Raw genomic sequence first — 23,404 nt, forward strand, 5'->3', positions numbered from 1 at the left:
TTCCTTTCGGTGCCAGAGTGATCCTCTCTAACTATGCCAGCGCAATGTGGCTCCGTTTGGGGCAGATGGTGAATATACCTCATCTGCAGGTATGTGTGTGAAGACGCTACTTCGGGGACATGCCACGTGCACTTGCAATTTTAACAAATATCCTCCTGCATACGTATCAACACTGCAGCTCCAATTATGGGCAAGAAAGCTCCGTATCTATAGTAAAGGTAGAGTCAGTAATATCTTCTCTTTAGATATTGGCATCTTATACCATAAGGTCGAAGGATCAGAATAAAGCTTTGTTCTCTTTCTGTATTCATGTCAAAAAGACACTGCACCACCTGCAATGTTTCCTATGATAAACATGTTTCACTAACTTTCAAATACGGGGATCTTTAATCCATCTTTAAAGGATGAGCCTAATTATTTTGAATATTTTTCCTGCCAGATTAATAGCTGAAAGATAAAATCACATGGAAATCCTCCTCCAATCAAAATCACTGTTGGGGGGGCCCCTTCATCCACTTAATCCATACTTTTGTTATTTTTCTTCCCTCTGCTAAGTAAAGACATTCAACCGTAAATATATACCAAAGCAGTTTAGTAAGATCAGGGAATTACTAAAAAGATAATCTGAGAGATAGTAGATGTACTTGTTATAATAATGATTTCCAAAATTTAGTTTTATTTTATATGTGTGTCCCTAGAACTCCAGCTAGAAATAAAATGAAGTACAAAATGTGATTTCCCCAAATAAGTTCAAATTTTAGCTGAAAGAAAGATAAATATACATTTCTCCAGGTGTCTTATTTAAACCCAAACTGAAAGTTTGGTAATTTGTAACATTGGTGAGTTGGAAACACCTCCTTGGATGTGGTTCCTTTGTTGAGTCAGAAACTCCAGTGGAGACAAGTTCTAGATGGAGCAGGTAGAAAAAATCTTGAAAATCTATCTTCTAAGCTTCCTAATACTTCTCATATTACCCTCTGACAGAGCACTACACATTCCTGTTGAGTTTATCACGATAGTCACCTGACTGATTTCTGCCTCTGAATTCATCCCATTTCCACCTGAATCTGATCTTTCAAACAGAAGCTAAAATAGTCTTTTTATTTATTTTTATTTTTATTTTTATTTTTTTTAAAGATTTTATTTATTTATTTGACAGAGACAGCCAGTGAGAGAGGGAACACAGCAGGGGGAGTGGGAGAGGAAGAAGCAGGCTCCCAGCGGAGGAGCCCGACGTGGGACTCGATCCCGGAACACCAGGATCACGCCCTGAGCTGAAGGCAAACGCTCTAACGACTGCGCTACCCAGGCGCCCCTAAAATAGTCTTTTTAAAATGTGTCTCCTGGGGCCTGGGTGGCTCAGTCGGTTAAATGTCTGCCTTCAGCTCAGGTCATGATCTCAGGGTCCTGGGATCGAGCCCAGTGAAGTTGGGCTCCCTGCTCAGCAGGAAGTCTGCTCCTCCCTCTCCCTCTACCTTCTGCCCCCTGCTCATGCTCTCTCTCTCAAATAAATAAATAAAATCTTAAATAAAATAAAATATAAAATAAAATGTTTCTGATTCTTAAATTGCCCTGCTTAAAAATTTTGATGAATCCCATTGTTCTTAAAATAAAGTCAAAACCATGAGTATATTTGCTAGGCCTCTGAATGACGTGGACACTGCCTATATCTCAGCTCGTCTCTGTCCAGTGCCCCTTCACATTCTAGCCTCTGGTAGAAATGGGTTCCCGAGAGTTCTTTTTTTTCTTTTTTAAGATTTTATTTATTTATTTGACAGAGAGAGACAGCCAGTGAGAGAGGGAACACAAGCAGGGGGAGTGGGAGAGGGAGAAGCAGGCTCCCAGCGGAGAAGCCTGATGTGGGGCTCGATGCCAGAATGATGGGATCAGGCCCTGAGCCAAACGCAGACGCTTAAGGACTGAGCCACCCAGGCGCCACCCAGCCCCCAGCCCCCCGTCCCCCGCCCCAGAGTTCTTTGAATGCATCATGCTCACTGCTGTACTTGGGCCTTTGGCTTCTCCCACGCCCTGACACATCCTCCGACCTCGTGGACCCTGATTAAGCCCTCAGACCTGAGATTTAGATACCGTCCCATGCAGGAAGTATTTGGACTGGCTATTCCTTCTCTGTGTGGCTCTAAGGTCTGTACCGGCATGAGCAGCACATTTCTAATGTCCTATTTTAATTTCCAATTTACCCGCCCGCTGGTCTTTCAGCTTTGTGGGGAAAGGTGCCTTCATGCAATGGTGACCCAGGGGAAAATTACTGTACAGGCAGGGTAGCGTTGTTAATGAACTGCACAGCTGGCATTAAAGGTTTTGGGCGATGAGGGTACTTGGAATTCTGTTCTAGAAGAGATAATTGAAAGAATAGAAAAGCAAAGCAACGAATCAAAGGTTCTGGGAAATTCAACCAGTTGAAAAAATAATCCCATGTGCTCTCCTCTCTCCCCTCAATTTCACAGAGTCCTCTACGGGCAGGTTACGGTCACATGACTAAATCTGGCCGGTGGGTCGAGCTGAGCCGTGTGTGTCCCTTCAACGACGGGGCAGTTAAGTTGATTGCTGTTTCCATCTCTTTTTTCCTCCGTCAAAGTGATCCTGAGGGCCATATATTCCAGAGAGCCTAGTTTACAAGATTCAGAAAGGCATCCTGACCCGCGTGAGAAAGAAAGAAGCCTCGATCATGAGAAGCCACTGAGATTTCGGGGTTTCTCTGATACGGTCACCAGAGTTAATTACCCTAATACAGGGAATAATGAGTGCCTTCAAGTATTTTGAGAAGCTAGTCATGTGAAAAAGTAACAAATCCCCAAGGAATAGAATTCAAACCCAAGATAAAACCTATGGAAAGAAATATTTTTAAAAGACAAACCATTTTGCAATCATCCGAGGTCTACAAAGATGAATTTGACCCTGTAAGAAGTAAGCACACTGGAAACCCTGAGGAAGGGATTGAAGCACTTCACAGATGACTGGACCAGCACTCCAACAGAGAACCGCATCACCCTGGAAGAGGCAGTCGTTTTTAAGAAGAGGAGCGTCCCTAGCAAGACTGCCTGGAAGGGTGTTATAACTTTTTAATGGCGGCAAGAAAATACTAGTCACCTCTCTGGAAGCTGCTGCCACCCAGCAATTTACCTCTCACCTCACCACGGCCTTTGATGAGCTTGGAAGCTACCTCAGCGCCAGAATATCCCTCCAGTCATTCCTTTGCCAGTGCTCACGGCTTCTGACCCTTGCCTCTCTAATCAGCATCGTTTCTGCATTTCTTTTTTTTTTTTTAAAGATTTTATTTATTTATTTGACAGAGATAGAGACAGCCAGCGAGAGAGGGAACACAAGCAGGGAGAGTGGGAGAGGAAGAAGCAGGCTCCTAGCGGAGGAGCCTGATGTGGGGCTCGATCCCAGAACGCCGGGATCACGCCCTGAGCCGAAGGCAGACGCTGAACCGCTGTGCCACCCAGGCGCCCCCGTTTCTGCATTGCTGTTCATACTCGCACCACTACTTTCTGGAGCCCCTTATCCATTATCTTGCAATTTCCAGTCATGAACATGGCACCTTAAAGCAATGTGACCTTGTACCTCCCAGCCAAAAACTCGGATTACCTTAGGTGCTACCTGCCAGAAATGAAATGAGATGGTTCGGTGCTCTGATTTGTTCATTTTTAACTTACTATATGCTACAGTGACAAGGGAAGAACTGCTCTGAGGCAAATCTGCAACTGCCCTTCCAGGTAACATCCTGTTAGGAAGGTAAGTTCAGTTGTCACCCATTTTATTGATTCTTAGCTCAATACACTTTAAAATGGATGGACTCAGCAGGCAGCAAGACGACAATCACTCAATTATTCAAAATGTATTTATAGAGCACCTACTATGTACCAGGTATGCCAGAAGTATACTTGCACAGGTGTATTATGGAGTTCCTACCTTCTTAGAACTTGCATTCTAAGGGGACTGTAGAAAATAATAAATAAGATTATTATAAATAATAAATAAGGGTGGGGTGGGAATAAGAGATAAGTGTTGACAAGTAGTATGAAGGAGATGTGTACAATGCTATTGTAAATTCAGACTGATGTACCTAATTCATTCTGGGTGGGTTGCTAATATCCCAGGTAGGCTGTTGGATTCAGCCAGGGACCTTAAAAATTAAACTCTTCATATTGTCCTCAGTCTATCTCACAAGCTGCCATATTTTATCAGACAATTACCACCAAAACCCCAAACAGAGGGATGCATATTGTTGGATCACAATCAACTAGGATAGCAGTCTGGAAAGGAAGAAAAGATGCAGCATCTCTCTTGAAAAAGGAAAGCAGAAATTTTGCCAATGCAACAGCCAAATTCGAAATTCAAGAAATTTTCAGAAAAAGGACAAAAAAAGCTGTTCAACCATAACAGCTTATCCCAGGCAGAGAAAGGACACAGATGGACAAGGGATTACTGCCATGTGCAGCCCAATGCCACCACCGGGTCAGGGCTCAGCAGTGCTCTGAGCCGCCATGCAGGACAACACCCAAATGCCATACGCCATAGGCAGCCATATGCAAACTCCACTGAAAGGCCGGCTGGTTGTCTCTCTACTTTTTAAAACTGGCATTTAAAATCACTCTGGCAGATGGAAGAAAAGTATGTAATAAAAGTTGACATTTCATTTTACTCTGTATGTTTGTTAAGTTAATTCTGTTATCATTTACTGGGAGATCAGTACCGAATGGAAATCAGACTGTGACAGCTTGGCGCTAATGTAAAGACTATACAGTTTGGAAGGGCCAAATGGATATTAAATAATAGGCAACAAATAATCACAGGCATGTCATTACCTTAAGAAGTTCCAGGGTGACATAAAAGGTAAAGACAAAGGTATTATGGGCTAAATCTATGCTTGGTCATGTATATTTTACAACAGCATTTTCTTTGAGTTGTACATTTGAAGAAAAGAAGGAAGGGGAGAGGGGGGGAGTGAAGGAGGGATGGTGAATTTCCGTTTTTTTCTTTTGGCCAGAACTCTCATATCTCTCTTTCAGCACCTGTGCTGGGGAGGGCTACCCTAGTGTGGCCCACTGAAAATCCACCCAAAAAGGAATGTTCTAGGGGAATAAACAAAAACAGACAAACAAAAAAGACATTGGCAATGGATATGATAGATAATAGGCTAATATTCTCAATATACGAAGCACATATACCAATGAAAAATAAGTCAAATATGAAGATTTTTTAAAAGGCAATAAGTAACTTGCAAGTGGCCCGTAAACAGGAAGACTTTTTCAACAATACTAGTTGTAGCAGGCTGGTTTTTTTTTCCCCAAGAATAGCTGTAATAATATCTCCCATTCAACACGTTCTTCCAACGACATGACCTTGATGTTCCTCAAACAATAGATTGCCACTGAAGTGATGTTACGTGACTTCTGAAGGTAGGTCATAAAAATGTCATGCACTTCCACCACACTTTCTCGGAATGCTCAGCCCTGGAAGCCAGCCATCATACTGTAAGAAGTCCCAGAAACCCACAGAGAGACCCACAGGAAGGGAAATTAAGGCCCCTGGCTGACAACTCTGGGGCAACAGCCTTGACTGAGTGAACCATCCTGGAAATGAATCCTTCAGGCCACAATCAAGCTGTCTCATTCCATGCTGCCTGGAGCAAAGATAAACTATCCCCATAGAGCCCCACCCAAATAGCAGAGTTGTGAATAAAATAAATGATTGTTGTCGTTTTAAGCTACTATGATTTGGAGTAATGTGTTATGTAACAATCAGTAGTCATACCTAATTTGATATCTGGAAACAAAGACTTAAAGTCTGTGGTATTGGCTTGGGGCTGCAGCAGGCATAAACGCTAGAAGGAGCCTGAGAAGATGTAGTCAAATCTTAAATGGATTGGATGAGAGAGTTAACAGGTACATAAAGGACCTCAAAGCCCGGACACTGTTGGTGAGGATTTAAAGGAAAATAGGAATGCCATGAATGAGTAAGAATGAAATATTACTGGAAGCTACAGAAATGGGTTCCTTCTTATGGAGAGGCAGAAAGCTTGGCAACACTATTGCCCACTGATATGTGAAAAAGTAGAAAATGTACCCCATTGAACATCGCGCTCTAGCTAAGGGGATTTCCAGGCAAAATATTAAAATTACCACCTGGCTTCTTCCTCTAGCCTTTGATAAAATATAAAAAGAACAAGTTGAGCTAAAGAAAAAAAGAAACTGTTAAATATCTAAGATTCAGGACTTGTTGGGCTTGAAAATAAAACTATTTCTCATTCCCAGCCTCCCCAGATGGCAAATGATTCTCAAATTAAGTATCACAGGAAAGACCAAATCCTGGATTTGGTTGACTTCAGAAAATTCTAATATAGTGTCTTATAAAAAAGAAAGTTCAGACAAACAAAAGGCCCCTTAACGACCTTAAGAGAATGTCTTGTGAGTCCACCAAAAAATAGGGCTTGTAAGAATATAAATTGTTTTGTCATTTAGCTTCTTTTCAGGGAGCCCACGGTAGAAAAGAGCCAGTCATAAAGATACTTGTTCTTGTGGCTTTTGTGTACAGGAGGCAACCGCAACAAGATTTATAGAAAAGTCATCAAGATTTTAAAAAAAAGGATTGTTTTGGCACAAGCATTGCTATCATAGATTGAAAGGGGGCAGAGACAGTACAAAATGAAAAAAGATCCTGAATGAAAAGAGATGGTACCAGCACCATCTTATAGGCAAGAACAAGCTAAGAAGTTTTCTCAACTGAAACCACAGGTTTTTTCTTGTGAAAAAGGAAGAACTCAGGGAACAGGACCAAGAGATTGAGAACTCCTATAGAGTAAGATTGAGCCCTGATCAAAGAACTCACAAAATGTTTCTTGTGGGATTTCAGAAGTGCTGTGAGCCAGTGAATACTGTGTGCTTTTCACATCCCCACTTTTGAACAACTGTGTTATTCCTGTACCAGAATTGTATGTTTTGGGGATAGGGAGCTGGAGGACATCATTTGTCTCTTTTAATTCTTAAGTCTTTAGACTGAACTGTACCAAGTTGCTAATTTAAATGATGAAATACTGGACTGCGAGCTGATGCTATAATGGGATAAAATTTTGGAAATTTTGAGGCCAGGGTAGATGTAATTCCCATGTGAAAACTATGTGAATTGTTATGACCAGATGGTAGACAGTGGTAGATTGTATTCTGCAAAGATGGCTATCATCGGTATCTCTCATTCCACGTGGTCTTCTTACAGTATCATCCTGATGTTCCTCCCACTGAGTAGTGAGATTGATGTCTCTTCCCAGGGAACAAGGGCAGACCTTTGTGATTGTCTCAACCCACCGAGTACCATGGAAGTGATGCTATGTGACTTCCAAATCTGGGTGATACAAATCTTCCTGAAGAAAGAATGTATTAAGAGAGGTGGATATATCATCATGGGTCATAGGAAAATGGAAAGCAGAAAATGTTTTGGTGATACTTCCCCAGCACTTTCTAAAGAAAACAGACAAGAAATCTGACAAATACATTTCTTACTCACTGGAGAAATAGAACCTGTTTTGAAGCAGGGGAGGTTGGTAGGGCCTCACCATGGTTCAGTAAAACCATCCGTAAAACATTTTACTTCTCTTTCTGTTTCTGTGTCTGCTGAGAAACATGTCAGTTGCCAACTGAACAACCCCAGACTCTGTCACTGGAGAAGAACTGACTTGGGTAGAAGGATATCCTAGTTGCTGGGAATGAAAATTCCTCAGGCTCAGTTAGTGAAATAGCCATCTGGTTTACTTAAATTTGGTCAGTATGAGTTAATATTTAGTATGGCCAATGAACTGTGGTTATGTCATTGAGTTACTGGATCTCAAAGGTGAGAAAAACACTAGAATGTTAAAAAAAAAAAAAGCACTTGGGAAACCCATTTGACGAGGCTTTTTGCCTTCCCTTTCCATCTTTTCATCTGAACATTATTCAGTTTTTAGACTTCATGAAATGGATTTAGAAAATGTAGTGTTTATACAACAGGCTGAGTTGAAATAACAGGCAAGGGTAGATACAGGCCAATTAGTAGGCATTTATGATGTTAGAGACCTTAAATAGTGGTTTAAATATTTTCTCCAAAGGCTTTTGCAATAAAAATAAGCATCTAAGTATGTAAATTGTATTTGTTATTTTAATACATTCATTACCAAAAACCTGTCAGATTTATCACTCCAGCCTCCTTTTGGTTGGACATTTCCTACAGTCTTTGGCAAGTGAAAATTGTCTTTGAACATCTGCTAGAAAAAGAAAAATAATTAAATCCATATGGTCTGAAACCCCATGAGAAATTTTAGGATTTAGAAAATAGCACCTAGATCTAGTAAATATATACTCAATTTTTTTCTCTAGCATTTTGTGATCCTACTCTTTCCTCTTTGCCTTATCTGCCCTTTCTCAACTTTTATATAGACATACCTTAGAAAATGACCATTAAATGTCTTCAAAAACTTTCTAAATTCAAATCCAGAATCAGTTACGCAGTAAGGATATTTGACAGAAGAAAACCACGAATTTGCGTATCAGCAAATGAGAGCTGTATCTCTAGCACCAACCCTGCCCCCACCCTGGGCTCCATAGCAGGTAGCTGCATTCCCCAAGCACTCCACACTGACTCCCTTCCCTGTGCCTGGGAATACCCTGGTACCTGCTGGTCTGCTTGAGAAACTTCTGCACCAGAATGGCTTAGTATGGCATGTACTATTCTTTCAAAAGGAGATAACCTTAAAAATACTTTGTGGAAAGTTCCCAATTACAGGTTAATACCTGTTGTTCTTTTCCTTATCTTCCAAAGTGAAACAATATGAACTTTAAGAAATATATATAAAGAATTGGCGTTCATATTTAAACTCTACGGAAATATCATGATTCCATTCCCCAAATCTCCAGATGACAATGGTTCCTTTTTTACAACCATAGTACCCACCATACGCTCTTAGCACATCCATAATGTTCCATTACTGTTCATTAACTCCCTTTGTCTCTTTCAGACTGAAAGTTTCTCAAAAGTAGAAACCATGTCTTATTCACTTCTGTTTCACATGGCCTACAACGTACTTGACATTACTAAATATTTTATGAAGGAACGGAAATGAAGAGAAAGCAGAATAAGAGCCCAGGGACAGTGCAGAAACTATTTTATTCTACACTCTATATCTTATAATCCGGCCAATATAAGGAGTATTGGCTTAGAATTATTTCAGCCTTGAATGAGTATAGAAGACTTAACCAGTTTCCAGAATATCCCAGAGAAATGGCCATGGTGAATACTGGATGATTTCTGGGTCACTCAGAATTGTGTTCGTCTTGGGTTAGTTTAGCTTACAGTTTATTTTCAACCTGGACTACTTACTGTATGGATGAAATCCCCAGTGATAGGAATTTCCAATTAAATGTCTGATTTCAGATGAAAACTTAAGGTGAAAAAATGAATTTATTGATTTAATAAATAATAATTAAGCACCTACTCTTGAGAAGGCACTGAGACATAACAGAGGCTGAAACAATAAAGGGGAGTCCCAGTCCCTCCTCACTCTTAGTCATGGCCTGGGATTATCTGCTTAGTGAGCAGACTGGGAAAGTAAGAAACAGCCGGCATCGTCTGCTCCCCGTCCACTTAGCCCCAAGAGCCCCACTATTGAAAACTGATAAGTCAGCTGGAAAAGGACCTGTCAGAAGGTTTGGGGTCATCATGCAAGGATAAGACTCACTTATATGTCATTCAAGTTGTCAAACTGTTGGTTATTTACAGACACCTGTTTTCTGTTATCTAAGCAACAAAAATTACCCTTCTTCAACTTCCAAATAATGCAAAAAATAAATCTGTGTTTGAATGCCTTTAGAATGGATGACAAAGCATGCTGTATTTTTTGATCAAATATGCTTTTCTGGACATTACATATAAGAAAGCAGAAAGCCCCAGTTTATCATCCATCACCAGAAAAGAATGTCTCCTAATTCACAAAGGCCCTTCTAAGACCAAGTTTATGTTCAGGAAACTGGAAAGGACTTAAAGGTCAGTCCCTGCATTCTCCAACTTTCAGTCTGGCATGGAATTTTCTTCTGAGTGGCAAAGAACTTGCTCGTGTCCTAGTTTATGTGTTTAGAGATTAAGAAAACAGATGTACAAAAGAATGAGAAAAACACCTTTTGAAAAAATTTAATATTTCAGAAAGTATCACAGTAGTCCTCAGCACACTAATGAATTTTGCCACGTGTATTTTAATGACTCCTATTGTTTTTATTTCAAGTTACCACACTGAGGGCTTTCAGATTTCAGTTAGATGCTGGGTAGTGAAGAAAACAGAGCCTTGTGTCCTCATCTGTAAAGGGAATATATTTTGACACACTTGGGGTTGGATATCCAGCCCCTAAACCACCCCTTTCCCCTATGAGTTACCCTTAGAGAACTATTTAACGCAGGGCCCCACCTCTTGCTCTATTTCATCCATACAGGGCATTTCACTTCCTCTGCTCCTCACTCCCACCCATTCCATTTGCTCCCAGGGATTTTAAATTGGGATTCAACAGCATCTAGTAATTTGCTAGAACTGCCAGAAGTAGAATTCAAGAGAGAGAGAAAGTGGGGTTGGCGGGGAAGTTGGAGGGAGATAGAAAAGCTATGCAAAGCAGTAGAAAGAGGCATGTTTTACCAAAGGCTTTCTTCTTTCATTTCAGTACATTATGAGACCTAGCCATACAGCCTGCCTTTCAGTTTTCTTAGACTTCCTTTCTCCTTGTAATAAATCTCCCTTTACTTCATCTACTTGAGTAAGTCAGGTCTCTTGCTACCAAATAATCCCTAATTAAGGCAGGATAAAAAGTATCTGTTAAACACAGTTGTAAGACTCAAAGGGAAATAAAGCTTGTTAAAAGATAAAGCACTACTAAAATTGTTATTAAATATTTGTGTTATTAATATTATTATTAAAGTTTTGTGCTTCTCCATCACCTCTTTTTAAAAACTGGAGTGGCGGATTTCTACTGTTCTCATTATTATTCCCATTATAATTAGTTGGTCCTCCCAAGAAGAGAAGGTTGCATATGCTTTTAATGGTACTCTCTCAAAAAAAAAAAAAAAAAAAAGTATGTGAATATTTGTAAATACAAACACACACATATATACAAGCACACAGTTTATTTTAATCCAGATCATAGCCGGAGTGCCCAGGAAAGGACCCCTCTTAAGTGAGATATCATAAAACTGGAATTCTGAAACCACATTTAATAGGTCATTCATATGTGTCTCTTTTTTTGTTAAGCAAAGCTTCACTTAGCCTGCAAAGGAAGTTCTATGGTTTCAAGAATATAGGAGTTCCATAATTTCTTTTTTAAGGAGCTCCAAAAACGAGGCCTTTATATTCTTCAATAAAGATTTAAGGGTCTTATATCTGATTAAAATTTTCCACTCACATTTTAAAATACTTTTATTTTAATCAATGCCACCAGATCATGCCTCATTTTTAGTCATTTCTAGGGTGGATTGAGTAGAATCAGTCACAGTAACCACGAAAGAGTTGAAATTCAAACATTAATGTAGGAATGTTCTTTCTCTTGCTCCCTTTTTCTTTTTCCTTCTTTGCGTGTGCGCGTGTGTGCGTGAGCGAGTGTATGCGTGTTAGAGTCCTTCACCTTTCATTAAACTCTCCAAATAATTCAAACACTTTATAATTCTCATTCACAATGTCTGTGCTTATTTTATGCATTGTGTCATCGAACTGATCATTATTTCTCAAATCCGCCCACCTGCGTCAAGCCCAAGGCTATGCATTCTTTCATTTTAGGTCACAAGCAAGAGTAGAGAACAGGTGTGCCCTTGAAAGGTAGCCTGCCACGCACCCCACCACATGGGACCAAAAGATACAGTTCCACACATTTCGAAAAATAAACTTTCCTTAAACGTAACCCTGCAGATGTACCAGGAGAAGGAGGATACAGGTACACAGGTGTTCCAGAGTCGCACCCACACACTCGGGCAATGAATGAACAGGAACCTTCTAAGATGTTAGGAAATTGAGGATGTGCACTTGAGACACTCCCTGACACATAAAAGGTGTTCAGTACGTGTCGGTTGGTAAAGAGAAACATTAAATACTCTCTCTCATTTTTCTAAACATATTAAATATGCTCATTTTAAATTCTGATCTGCTCAGCCTAGTACTTGCGGTCTTTGGGCTTTTGACTCTGTTCACTATGGTGTCTGCTGTCTCCCGGTGATGGCGGCTCGTTTCCTTTTGTGTTGAGGGGAACTTTACTGGGACAGTACTTTGAGGCCTCTCTGCTCAGAGAAAATTTATGTTCACTTCTGCTAAGTCCCTGGGGCCCTGCCAACCATGACCACTTTAAAATGATTCTTTGGTGTAGTATTTGGGGAGCCACACAAGAGCGTTCCATACTCTGGATCCAGGCTTGTGCATAAGAAATCCTAATGAAAACTTCTTTTTCTTTTTCGATGCACCCAGATAGCAAGTTCACTCCTGCCTTCAAGACTTTGCATCAGCTATTTCTTTTGCTCTAGATCTTGACATGTTCGGTCTTTCTTATCTTGCACGTCATAGCTCAAATGTCACCTCCTTACAGGGGCAGCTCTTTTCATCTGATTGAATTTCGTCCTTCACACCAGTCACTCCATGAATCCGTAGAAGTACACAGTGTAGGTACTCCAAACACATTTGTGTAATCGGTTAATTAATCCAAATAAAATTAAATTTCTTTCTGTGATTACATCCTTCAAAAAAAGACACGAGGATTTTCAGCGCACGTAGAGACTATGTTAGAGATGAGGAATCCACATTTATGGAAAGTGACATATGCAAAATGAACTTTGTGGAGTACACTGCCTTTCCTTTTATCCAGGATGGATTATCAGCATCTCTGTTACTAGATACCTAGAATACTTTATTTCTTATCCAATTTAGGAATAAAAGTGGAGAGGCACCTGGGTGGCTCAGTCAGTTAAGCATCTGCCTTCAGCTCAGGGCGTGATCCTGGAGTCCTGGGATCGAGCCCCACATCAGGCTCCCTGCACAGTGGGGAGTCTGCTTCTCCCTCTGCTGCTGCTCCCCCTGCTTGTGCTCTCTCCCTCTCTCTCTCTCTCAAATAAATAAATAAAATCTTAAAAAAAACAAAAAAGAATAAAAGCAGAGACAATTTATGTAACTCCATAGCAGGATATCATGAGCTCCCTGACAGGGCCACACCTGGACATATGATAAGCTGGACGAGCTAATGACAACTGCATGCATATTTAAACCAATATTTAAAAAATATCTACCTAGTAATTATTTATTAAAAGAGAAAAGTGCATTTTTATGCCTCTGTCATTATATTTAAGAGAATTCAGTCACATACACCGAGTGCAGTGTAATATTCTGACTCAATTTGGAATCTTCTCTTCTTCCGTAGATTTTCCTCATTCATTGCTTACGTGCACAAGCATAGACGTAACTTACAAGGATACATTACCAAGTCCTGTTCAGGATATCATTGAAAGTTTTCTCTTTTTTTTTTGTCCTTTATGTCAGCAGAAAATATTTTCACTTTCTTATTAGTTCTTTCATGTTTTAGTTTCTTTTGGAAATTTCTTAGAAAACACCTCAGCAGGTATACTAAACGGTTTCAAGTTTAGGGGAAAAAATGACTAGTTCTCACTAAGCACAGTATCTCACACATTTTTCAATTTCAGCTCTAACTGCTGACTTGAAGCAGCTGGGAATTGGCTGTTCTCAGAGTAGTTGTCACCAGCTGAAAACATCCTCAACAGATATCTGTCAGCGGTGGCAAGGAGGGTTTTGGTTTGTTGTAATTTTACTGCAAGATGCAGTTCCATTTGGCAGACACTAAACTATGAAAGAAGCCAACTCCAAATGGAGTTGTGTGCAGAAACTTGAATTAAATGACACCTCGTCTTCGATGCACTCTAGTTGTTTTAGAGTCACTTTCATGTTGATGCCCCAGGCATCTTCATGTTCGGCCCTGCCCATCAGCCCTTGCCCTCCATCCGTAAAGGGTCCACAGATGACCTTCCTAGCCAGGCAATATCCTCCTGTTTGACTTTCTCCAGAATCTAAGCAATGCATTTAGCCATTGTTGTCTCTTCTCCATCAGCAGTGAAAATACCAAAGCATCAGTGACCAATACAAGGGCACCAACTTACATCCACATATTTAATACCTGGTTGATTTGGAGTTGGGTCTAGTGGCATGGGGAAAAGAGAAATAAGAATGGGCAAAGGGTCTATGCTAAAGGAAGAGAGAAAGGGGGGTATATTTATGTGAAAGCTTACAATCTATCCTCTGAGGAGTTAAGCTCCAGATCCTAGAGCCAAGCTACACTGTATTATCCAATCCCCTCTTTCCTCCCACACCCTCCCACCTTCTTTCCTCCAGCAGTCAGGCTCATTTATTGAGACCCAACCATGTGCCAAGCACTGTGCTTTATCTGTAAGCTTATTTTATTTTAATTTTTTATTTTAATTTTTTAAAAGATTTTATTTATTTATTTAAGGGAGACAGGGATAGTGAGAGAGAGCATGAGCAGGGGGAGGAGAGAGGAAGAAGCAGACTCCCTGCTGAGCAGGGAGCCCAACACTGGGCTCGATTCCAGGGACTCCATCCCAGGACAGTGGGATCATGACCCGAGCCAATGACAGACACTTAACCAACGGAGCCACCCAGGCGCCCCATGTAAGCTTATTTTAAAACACAATGCCATGACTTAGATATTTTTATTCCCATTTTAAGGATAAGAAAATTCATGCTAAAAGAAGATCTTTCTCAAAATATCACATCTAGCTGGTCTTCAAATCCATGTATACTTAGCTAAAAGAATGAGACATCTAAGAGTAAAAGAATGATGACCACACATTTTGAACCAAAAGTCCACAATGTTAAAATAACTGAGGTAGATTTATCATCAGAATCAAAGTTGTAAATAGGTGGAGTATGAGTTCAGGGGAAATAGGAAGATCTTCTTGTCCAAAAAAAAAAAAAAAAAAAAAAAAAAAAATCTCTGGAGCGCCAGGGTGGTTCAGTTGGTTGAGCATACAACTCTTGATTTTGGCTCAGGTCATGATCTCGGGTCATGAGATTGAGCCCCGTGTCAGGCTCCAAGCTAGGTGTGGGGCCTGCTTGAGATTTTCTCTCTCCCTCTGCCCCTCCCTTCCCACTCTCTCTCTCTTTAAAAAAAAAAAAAAATGGAAAGAAAGAAAAGAAAAAAAATCTCCTATGACCAGTGATGCCCAAATTTGTTTAGTAAACAACACTGAAAATAAAACATAGTAAAAAAGCATAGAAATTAGAAAAAAAAATAAGCACTGGGACTAAGGAATAATAATGGTCCCAAACACGTATTTAGTCCTGACCATGCACTAGAGACTATGCGAAGTACAGTTTCATGAATTATCTTATCTGTAATCCTAGTAACAACTATGTGATTAAATTATTACTGTTTTACTCATTTAAAGATGGTGAGAATGATTATCAGCAAAATGGCCACATAAGATGCCTTCATGATATCCTTCCTCGACAACAACAATCTGGCATCCATCCGTGGACAAAAGTCCCTTTGTGGATCTGTGGGATCCAGCGCCACCCACCAAGTGACGGGGTAGCCTCTTGCCCAGGCCTCCATCTAGTAATAACCACACAGACTTCCGTCCCAGCTGTGGGTCCTGATGTGGCCCGAGAACCAGGCGCTTTTGGCCATGGTCTGGGAGCCCCTGGAAAACACTGTCTTAGACAGTCCCCCACAGACAAAAGAGACTTTGTGGAAGGCCGGCAGAGACGTTCCAGCACACTAGTGGAGCAACATAACCTGAGACTGGACACATTGGAGTCAAAAGGAATTGTTGGACCTTCCCAAATCACCCCTCCCCCAAGGCCACACAGTTTAGGGCCAAGAGAGTGCCTCTCGGACCTCTGGTTTCGCATTTGAGGAAAAGCAAGAGCGTGTGAGGAAACACCTGGCTTCCTCAGCTGTTCAGGAAGCTGTCAAAGAGGCCCATCTGTCTCTTGCCTCGTTCCGAGTTCTAAGTCATGAGCTGCATGATGGGGTTGGGGTGGGGAGCAGTGAGGGGCTGGGAGAGTGGCAGCCAGGGCTTGCAATGAAAGAACCAAAGGGGCGCAGACCCTCCTACCGCAGTACAGATTCCGTCAAGAGGTCCGTCCACAAGCCACTGGACCACCTTCAGATCCCCCCAGCTGGCCTACCTGGTACCTCCAGAACCCCAAATGCCTCACCCACACACCCACCCCGTGGCAGGTTCCCCGTGCATGCTCCCAAGAGCAAGCTGCTGCAGATAGCTAGCAAGCATGCTCAGAAAGCCACTCTGATTCTGCAGGCCTGGGAGACAACACAGCCTGAGCAGTTAGCACCATCCTTAGGAAAGCAAGAGGAGGGCTGGCAGCATTCAGCCCCTGTGCTTTGCAGGATCCGGAGACTGCATTCAAGAGGGAGCAAGAAGCATGGAGCAGGTGTATCCATAAAAGGTTTGAAAAAGCCTCAGAATCCCTAGTAGGGCTAATAGAAGATATTTTTCTCCTGAAAAGAAATCAGTAAAGACTGGAGGAGGTGTCTGCTACTTCAAATGCAAAGACAGCAGTGCAAGACTTCAAGGAATGTGAAAAATCAAGGAAGCATGACATTACCATAGCATCATAATAATTTTCCAGTAACCAACCCCAAAGACATGGAGATCTGTAATTTACATTCAACGTAGTTGTTTTAACGAAGCTTAATGAGCTATAAGAAAATACAGAAGGACAATTCAATGAACTCAGGGAAACAAAAGCAAAATAAGTTTAACAGAGATAAAAATCATAAAATTGTGGTTATTGAAGCACTGTTCACAATAGCCAAGGTATGGAAACCACCTTAAGTGTCCATCTGTGAATGAATGAATAGAAAAAGGATGCCATAATGTATATATTTATATATACATATATATGTATATTATATATAACATTCCCTTACATATTATATACAATATTCCATTATCTATTATGTATAATTTCTATTATATATGAATAATATTCCATGGAATACTGGAATATTATTCAGCCATGAAAAAGAAGGAAATCCTGCCGTTTGCATGAACATGAACAGCCCTTGAGAGTATTATGTTAAGTGTTTCTCAGGGGATGGGGGATGGAGAAAAGGGGGAGATGCTCAAAGGATACAAACTTTCAGGTATAAGATGAATAAGTTTGGGGCATTTAGGTACAGCATGGTGACTAGAGTTAACAGCACTATTATATAATTGAAAGTTGCTAAGAGAGTAGATCTTAAATGTTCTCATCACTAAAAAGAGTAATTATGTGAAGTGATTGAAAGGTTAACCTATTGTGATCATTCTGCCATGTTATATGTCAATTATATCTCAATAACACTGGGAAAAAATAAAGATCATTAAAAGTGAGGTTTAACAAGGTTAAATAAACTTCCCAAGGTCGCAGAATCACTAAATGTCATAACCCAGGTCTGTATGACTCCAGACCCAGTGCTTCAAGCAACTGAGCTAAACTACTTCGAGAAACAGAACCAATGACTACAGCATAGGTGACCTAAGTTCCTATCTACCTGAGCTGGAGGCCAAGCTCCACAGAAGAGGATTCCCAAGATTAAGGGAACACTCAAAGGATCACGTAATAATATCAAAAATAAATACCATTTATGGAGCAGTGCTAACACTCTACCAGACACAAGCTAAATGCTTTATCTGGATTATTTTCTGTTTGGCTTATAAGAAACCTAAGTGATAGGTATTAATATTATCCTTATATGGAAGTTGAGGAAATGGAGAAAATCGGTATTTTGCCAGCACTTAAATCCTAGACGCTAGGAATCATATATTTCTAATCACTTTATACAATATCCAGTACCTGCGTGGAGTGAGAGCCTAACTCCGCCTTTAACAATGCTAACGCCTTGGTACCCTAATACTTGAGTGTTTTGCTCTGGAATCTGAACCAGGCTTGGGTGAAGGTGAGCAGAGCGGATGGAGTAGCCTCCAGCTCCCCCTAGTGGCTCGAGTGGCCACTGACATTTTCGGAAAGGTTTTAAGTAGTGTGCACCAAAGCAAACCAGAAAACACCAGCTTGTGGCTTTGTCTAAAGGCCTGGTAGGCACGAAACACCTGCAATCAAACCCACCCTGAGCCTCTGAGGCCTCATTAAATGTCTGACATCTGGTAAACACCAGGGGACTTTAGCAAAAGGGGAAGAGCATCACGCAGATTAAAATGATAAAATTATCCCCAAATTAGTTCGGCAGATGTGGAGCAGAGACACCAGGAGTTTTGTTTTTCAGTTTCTTCCTTGCATTCCACAACAATAAATATCAATGCTTGTTATCCCAGCTAATTACACAGTTCTCCAGCACCAAGGAAACTCCATTCTCCTTTCAGTTCTGACACACAGCACTTAGACGCATCTCCGCTAATGACCTGCTTCTTCCTCTTTTAAGAACAGAGTGCTACAACCATCCAGCTACTAATTCAAAACGCAAAGCTATTCCAGCCTCCAACCCGTATTCTTTTTAGGGTTAATTTTTAAGGCATACCCTAATTACAGGAATTTACAGTCTTTAAAAAGTGGCTATTTTCAGACCTGTTTACAAGACCACAATCTGAAGCATCAGTCAAAAACAGCTTGAACTGATTGCATCCTTCTCTGGAACAGAACATCTAGCAGCAGAACATCCATTTGTAGCTGGTCCATCTGCCCTGTAATTAAGGTTGCATTGCAGCCCTGCTCCAAACTTATTTCTGCAGGAGAACAGCTGAGATCCCTTAGATAAGATGTCAGAATATGTGCTACTGGAATTGCATCCAATTTGTTAGTTAACATTATCAGAGCCAATTGAGTGCTGAGTTTAAATCACCAGAAATGTTGGTGATATGGCAACATATATCCACAGTAGCTTTTGTAAAGTCAGTAATCACTGCCTTGCTCTCCCAGGAGCCACTTGAAAATCCTCTTCATAAGACCCATTCAAAACTCAGTGAAGGAAACATATTGCTGTTGAATGAAAAAAACCCATGACTCATTATGTACATCAACTCTGTATTGTGCACTTAAAAGCTATAAAAACCAACCTTTCCAAAATCACAAGTCATTTTTAACCATGAGTTCATTCCCGTGCCATTATTCACACAGACAGATGATGTAATATGCATTTTAAAAACAAGAAATCAAGTTTAGGGCTCAAGCTTCTCAAGGATGAGAACAGTGTGGCCCAAAGGACTCAATGTCTCCTCTCAGATTGAAGTGAGAAACTCTTGAAACGAGAACATTAATATCAGGGGCAAAACTTGGAAACTATTTCTTTTTTCATTAAGACAGTTTCTATGAAAACAAACAGCAGGTGTTTTCAGAGGTTGGTATATTTATATTATGTAAACCATATATTGTTAATATATCTTCATGTGTTCTTTTCTCCAAAAATATAATCATTAAACAGTCCCAAAGAATTCCTCAACGTAAAAATAGATGGTATAATATCAGACTGACAAAACTTGCTAACAACCGACTATGTGTAAAGCACTGTTTTGCTCTGAGGTACACAGAGACATAAAAATTTGGTACCAACTGCCCCCTCCTTGTCTGTCTACTATCAGAAAATTCTCTCCCTTAAAATCTGATGCCTCTCCTCTCTCCTGGCTGACAGCCTTACATTATCCCTTACAGCTTTGAGATTTAGAGTCAATTTTTGAAGCACAATGCTACCAAGGGAGATGTAGGTAAAAAAGATGGATCCCGTCTTAACACTCATGAGCATGTCATGCACTCATGCACGGGTGTGAACACACACACACACACACACACACAAATACACATTTTATGAAATCATTTCAAAAACCCTTAGAATATTCAGATAAATTGGCTTTTCCATTTAACTCCCTCTCTTGAAAAATATCTTAAGAATCTAGCCCCATGCAAATGCTCTTTGTTTTCTCCCAAATGCAGAACCTGTGAATGAGCATGATTTCAAGTCAATAGAGACATACATAATTTATAAGGGGATTTTTAAAAAATCATGCATTTCCAAACACAGTCGTTAAGGTTACAGAAAGTAATAAAAATGCAAAGAGCATCTTGCAGTAGAGACAGGCATTGGGAACACCCTACTGGCTTAGCCAGAGGAAAACGACCCCACTGGTTCACTTAGCAACAGCTGTGGGATCCAGATTACAAATTCCTCCCAAGGCAGTATGAATATGAGCTTTGAAATATTCATCTCTCCTCCCAGTACAAATTTGCTGATGCATTGCTGTCTCAATATTTCTATAAACTAAAACACCCCACCCTCAGAGCAGAGCAAGTTGAATTCTAAATTTTTAGGAAATAAAATGTACGATGCTCAAGAAGGCACATATGAAAAGATTTTCCTTTGGAATCTAGAAATCAGTTGGCAGTGGGTAGCAAGACTGAACACGGAGATAAAAATCAAAGATTCTATCACTATTTTAGGTTTCGAATCCAAAACGTAAACATATTTGTGGTTGGATTAATAGTTTCCTCTTGGGAGCCATCTCCAGTGAAATGCAGGCACATTATTACATAATTTAGAAGAATATCTTGTGTGTTGATTTACAAACATCACTACAGATTTGGACAAAAAACCATCCAGACTAAACTATATGAAATCCAAATTTCACAGTGACTGGGAAATGCCTCAAGTAGCCTAAGGTAAAATTCCGAACTCCTAGCCTTAATTGAAATTGTGATAAAAGTTGAAGAAAAAGTGACTTACCCAGATTTTTATTCTAATTTCGGTTCAACAAGTATTGGATATATCCTGTGTTCCTGACAGTACGTCAAGCGCCAGAAATATAAGGATGAAAGACACATGTCCTCTCCTCAGGAAGCACAGTCTAATGGGAGACATACATACAATAGAGTCTATTGTGATTCTAATGAAAAAATCTGCATACAGTAAGGACTCCGAGGCTATAGGTAAAGGAATTTCACCCGTTATTGCATTAGCCACATTTTAAAAACTATAGGCTAATATCAACTTAGCTGCCATTTTCGCGTTTAATAATTTCCACCATTTTATTGACGATGTTCTTTAACATGAACTATTTTATCTAGTCTTCACAACAGTTCTATCAAATGAGCAGGTAATGAAAAAACAGAAACACCCATATACCTCAGATTTGGAAGTCATGTTTAAGGGCTTTCAAGTACATCTGTTGGTATTGAATATCCATGGTGTAATAATAAGAAGGATCCCAAGGTCATGTTGAGGCCTAATGGGAAAGAAAGCCGCAGCTGATTGAAAATGTCTGTCGGGGCACTCAGGACAGGAAGTGGTGGCACAAGTCTTTATATTTGCTAATCCTTTCTGTCCTTTTCTCAGCTGCTTTAAAAAACTACAATGAGATATCACCTCACACCAGTCAGCGTGGCTAGGATCAAAAAGATAAGAAATAACAAGTGTCGGTGAGGATGTGGAGAAAAAAGGACCCTCATGCACTGTTGGTGAGAATGCAAACTGGTGCAGCCACTGTGGAAAACGGTGTGGAGTTTCCTCAAAAAGTTAAAACTAGAACTATCATATGATCCATTAATTCCACTACTGGGTATTTACCCAAAGAAAATGAAAACACTAATTTGAAAAGATATGTGCACCCCTATGTTAATTGCAGCATTATTTACAATAGCCAAGATTTGGAAGCAACCCGTGTCAATTGACAGGTGAATGGATGAAAGAGATGTGATATGTATACACGCAATGGGATATTACACAGCCAAAGAAAATAATGAGATCTTGCCATGTGAGACAATATAGATGGACCTAGAGGATATGCTAAGTTAAGTAAGTCAGAGAAACGACAAATACCATATGATTTCATTCATATGTGAAACTTGAAAAACAAAGCAAATGAATAAACAAAAAGCACAATCAGACCCATAAATACAGAGAACAAACTGATGGTTGCCAGTGGGAAGGGGGGTGGGGGAAGCACAAAATGGGTGAAGGGGAGTGGGAGACATAGGCTTCCAGCTATGAATGAAAAAGTCACAAGGATGAAAGGTACAGCATAGGGAATATGGTGAACGATATGGTGTGGCACGGTGACAGACGGTAGCTACACTGTGGTGAGCACAGAATAACATAGAGACTTGTTGAATCACTGTGTTGTGTAACTGAAACTAACATACTATTGTGTGTCAATATACTCAAATTAAAAAAGAAAAGACTAATAGTATTAATGGCCCCTTACTACGAAGCTTCAGCTGCATTCTGAGTACTCAGTACTAAGTGGTACTTAGTGGTCTTATGTCTCTCCCACCCAGATTATTCGAAGCCCGTACTGCACAGAATAAATTCCAGGATTTTTTTCCTTAGCTCCATCCTGTCCACAGTGTTAGCCATTCAAAGTGAACGATCCCTCTTTTAAACATTTTAAAACATTTCACAGTAGTGAACCAAAGAGTGCTCAATTTAAGTTTTATTTGTCTTTTCATTGATATCAATATAACTTTATTACCCATAATGTGTTTGTTCAGCCAGGGTTTTTTTGCCTCTGGCTACTCTTTTGCTCTCTCTTTGATCTTCTGCTAAGTAGTTCCTAGTTCCGTACCCATCAACACTAATGGTTTCTCAAATATTTCCAACAGCACATTTTCCCGTAAATTTTTTAATAAAATCTGAACTTTGTGGAAGAAAATTCCAAATACATTTTAAAAATAAGGCTGGCGATGGGTATTAAGGAGGGCACGTATTGCATGGTGCACTGGGTGTTATACGCAAGTAATGAATCATGGAACCTTACATCGAAAATGAGGGATGTACTGTACAGTGACTAACATAATAAAAATAAATTAAAAAAAATAGAAATAAAAAATACTGACACCATTTTTATTTTATGACATTCTCATAGAGAGAGAGAGAGTGAGAGAGGGAGGGAGGGAGGGATGGGGAGGGAGGCTTTGCATACTAACATTAACAAACTCAAATTTTTAATTTGGTTTCATCTCAGAAACCATTATTAAAATCAGAGAGGTAGACATTTAGACATTTCGACCCAAGCCATACCAAGAAGTGGTTGTTATTTAGCACGTGAATGTCTGGTTCAAGTTAAACTGACAGCTGTGGAGGACCACTGAGAAAACAGGCAAACCCAGAGCACGAAAGACGTCCTGCGGCAGAACACATACAACAAAACAAGTTACGTTTCAGGGGAGTCCAAAGTTATACGTGGATTTTTGACTGTGCAGGGTTGGCACCCTTAACCCCTGTGTTGTTCAAGGCTCAAGTGTAATTCCATTCCAGAGACACTTCTCCAAGAAAACATTTTTATGTAAAAAGGTGAATGCCGCAATATTATTTATAATAGTAAGCCATTTAAAACTATGTAAATGTCTAACAACAGATGGGTG

At 40.2% G+C, this 23,404-nt stretch overlaps 1 protein-coding gene across 5 annotated transcripts in view; it reads right to left on the minus strand.

The window, feature by feature from the left end:
• Positions 1–23,404, minus strand: part of SNX7 (sorting nexin 7) — a 160,197-nt gene that overhangs the window by 18,505 nt on the left and 118,288 nt on the right. For 2 of the 5 annotated variants that reach the window (XR_003315755.4, XR_007190309.2), the window contains exon 9: positions 20,769–20,889. The exons of the other annotated variants lie outside the window; for them this stretch is intronic. The gene's annotated coding sequence lies outside the window, so the exon portion shown is untranslated. The remainder of the gene's footprint in view (positions 1–20,768; positions 20,890–23,404) is intronic. 5 annotated transcript variants of the gene reach the window in all.

The sequence above is a fragment of the Ursus arctos genome, unplaced genomic scaffold (assembly GCF_023065955.2).
Source record: "Ursus arctos isolate Adak ecotype North America unplaced genomic scaffold, UrsArc2.0 scaffold_12, whole genome shotgun sequence".
Classification (NCBI taxonomy): domain Eukaryota; kingdom Metazoa; phylum Chordata; class Mammalia; order Carnivora; family Ursidae; genus Ursus; species Ursus arctos.